This window comes from Sceloporus occidentalis, unplaced genomic scaffold, assembly GCF_023333645.1.
Source record: "Sceloporus occidentalis isolate IW3139 unplaced genomic scaffold, rSceOcc1.0.p SCAF_38, whole genome shotgun sequence".
Classification (NCBI taxonomy): domain Eukaryota; kingdom Metazoa; phylum Chordata; class Lepidosauria; order Squamata; family Phrynosomatidae; genus Sceloporus; species Sceloporus occidentalis.
The window spans coordinates 9,147,501-9,150,000 of NW_028317018.1; the positions used below are offsets into that span (position 1 = coordinate 9,147,501).

Consider the following 2,500-nt stretch of genomic DNA (forward strand, 5'->3'; position numbering starts at 1 on the left):
CTGAAAGTGCCTGATCTTGGAAGATAAGCAAGGTTGGGCTTGGTTAGTACCTGGGTGGGAGACCACCTGGGAATACCAGGTGTTGTAGGTTTTTTCTTTTATCACAGTCCGGGGAGAGCTTTTTGCCATGTGTTTCTTGCTCATCATCAAAGCTTTAAACCTTTATTTGAACCTTCTCACCTTCTCACCTTCTCTGTCCTGTCGCAGGGCTTATAATTCTTTCTGTCTGACGACAAGCAGCAGCAGCAAGCAGCAGCAGCAGCAGCAGCAGCAGCAGCAGCAGCAGCAGCAGCAGCAGCAGCAGCAGCAGCAGCAGCAGCAGCAACAGAATAAGAGAAGTAAAATAAAAAGCAATCCTGCCTGCAGCCATACCACCCTGAATGTGCCCGATCTCCTCTGATCTTGAAAGCTAAGCAGGGTTGGGCCTGGTTAGTACCTGGATGGGAGACTGCCTGGGAATACCAGGTGTTGTAGGCTTTTTCTTTTCTCACAGTCCGGGGAGAGCTTTTTGCCATGTGTTTCTTGCTCATCATCAAAACTTTAAACTATTGTTTGAACCTTCTCACCTTCTCACCTTCTCACCTTCTCACCTTCTCTGTCCTGTCCCAGGGCTTATAACTCTTTCTGTCTGACGACAAGCAGCAGCAGCAGCAGCAGCAGCAGCAGCAGCAGCAGCAGCAGCAGCAGCAGCAGCAGCAGCAGCAGCAGCAGCAGCAGCAACAGAATAAGAAAAGTAAAATAAAAAGCTCTCCCGCCTGCAGCCATACTACCCTGAAAGTGCCCAGTCTCCTCTGATCTTGGAAGCTAAGCAGGGTTGGGCCTGGTTAGTACCTGGATGGGAGACCACCTGGGAATACCAGGTGTTGTAGGCTTGTTCCTTTCTCACAGTCCGGGGAGAGCTTTTTGCCATGTGTTTCTTGCTCATCATCAAAACTTTAAACTATTATTTGAACCTTCTCACCTTCTCACCTTCTCACCTTCTCACCTTCTCTGTCCTGTCCCAGGGCTTATAATTCTTTCTGTCTGACGACAAGCAGCAGCAGCAGCAGCAGCAGCAGCAACAGCAACAGCAGCAGCAACAGCAACAGCAGCAGCAGCAGCAACAGCAACAGCAGCAGCAACAGCAGCAACAGAATAAGAGAAGTAAAATAAAAAGCTCTCCTGCCTGCAGCCATACCACCCTGAAAGTGCCCGATCTCCTCTGATCTTGGAAGCTAAGCAGGCTTGGGCCTGGTTAGTACCTGGATGGGAGACCGCCTGGGAATACCAGGTGTTGTAGGCTTTTTCTTTTCTCACAGTCCGGGGTGAGCTTTTTGCCATGTGTTTCTTGCTCATCATCAAAGCTTTAAACCTTTATTTGAACCTTCTCACCTTCTCACCTTCTCACCTTCTCTGTCCTGTCTCAGGGCTTATAATTCTTTCTGTCTGACGACAAGCAGCAGAAGCAACAGAATAAGAGAAGTAAAATAAAAAGCTCTCCCGCCTGCAGCCATACCACCTTGAAAGTGCCTGATCTCATCTGATCTTGGAAGCTAAGCAGGGTTGGGCCTGGTTAGTACCTGGATGGGAGACTGCCTGGGAATACCAGGTGTTGTAGGCTTTTTCTTTTCTCACAGTCCGGGGAGAGCTTTTTGCCATGTGTTTCTTGCTCATCATCAAAGCTTTAAACCCTTATTTGAACCTTCTCACCTTCTCACCTTCTCTGTCCTGTCCCAGGGCTTATAATTCTTTCTGTCTGACGACAAGCAGCAGCAGCAGCAGCAGCAGCAGCAGCAGCAGCAGCAGCAGCAGCAGCAGCAGCAGCAGCAGCAGCAGCAGCAACGGAATAAGAGAAGTAAAATAAAAAGCTCTCCCGCCTGCAGCCATACCACCCTGAAAGTGCCCGATCTCATCTGATTTTGGAAGCTAAGGAGGGTTGGGCCTGGTTAGTACCTGGATGGGAGACTGCCTGGGAATACCAGGTGTTGTAGGCTTTTTCTTTTCTCACAGTCCGGGGAGAGCTTTTTGCCATGTGTTTCTTGCTCATCATCAAAACTTTAAACTATTATTTGAACCTTCTCACCTTCTCACCTTCTCACCTTCTCTGTCCTGTCCCAGGGCTTATAATTCTTTCTGTCTGACGAAAAGCAGCAGCAGCAGCAGCAGCAGCAGCAGCAGCAGCAGCAGCAGCAGCAGCAGCAGCAGCAGCAGCAGCAGCAGAATAAGAGAAGTAAAATAAAAAGCTCTCCCGCCTGCAGCCATACCACCCTGAAAGTAACCAATTTCATCTGATCTTGGAAGCTAAGCAGAGTTGGGCCTGGTTAGTACCTGGATAGGAGACTGCCTGGGAATACCCGGTGTTGTAGGCTTTTTCTTCTCTCACAGTCCGAGGAGAGCTTTTTGCCATGTGTTTCTTGCTCATCATCAAAGCTTTAAACCCTTATTTGAACCTTCTCACCTTCTCACCTTCTCTGTCCTGTCCCAGGGCTTATAATTCTTTCTGTCTGACGACAAGCAGCAG

At 49.0% G+C, this 2,500-nt stretch overlaps 3 non-coding genes and 3 pseudogenes across 3 annotated transcripts; all 6 read left to right on the forward strand.

Moving 5' to 3' along the window:
• The first annotated feature begins 358 nt into the window (after window positions 1–358).
• LOC149296991 (5S ribosomal RNA) lies at window positions 359–477 on the forward strand (annotated as a pseudogene).
• A 276-nt stretch (window positions 478–753) lies between these two features.
• Window positions 754–872, forward strand: LOC149296992 (5S ribosomal RNA). Its single transcript, XR_016276762.1, has one exon. It is a non-coding gene; the product is annotated as a 5S ribosomal RNA (ribosomal RNA).
• A 291-nt stretch (window positions 873–1,163) lies between these two features.
• On the forward strand, window positions 1,164–1,282 carry LOC149296993 (5S ribosomal RNA). Its single transcript, XR_016276864.1, has one exon. It is a non-coding gene; the product is annotated as a 5S ribosomal RNA (ribosomal RNA).
• A 199-nt stretch (window positions 1,283–1,481) lies between these two features.
• On the forward strand, window positions 1,482–1,600 carry LOC149296994 (5S ribosomal RNA). Its single transcript, XR_016276756.1, has one exon. It is a non-coding gene; the product is annotated as a 5S ribosomal RNA (ribosomal RNA).
• A 254-nt stretch (window positions 1,601–1,854) lies between these two features.
• LOC149296995 (5S ribosomal RNA) lies at window positions 1,855–1,973 on the forward strand (annotated as a pseudogene).
• A 256-nt stretch (window positions 1,974–2,229) lies between these two features.
• LOC149296996 (5S ribosomal RNA) lies at window positions 2,230–2,348 on the forward strand (annotated as a pseudogene).
• The last annotated feature ends 152 nt before the right edge of the window (window positions 2,349–2,500 follow it).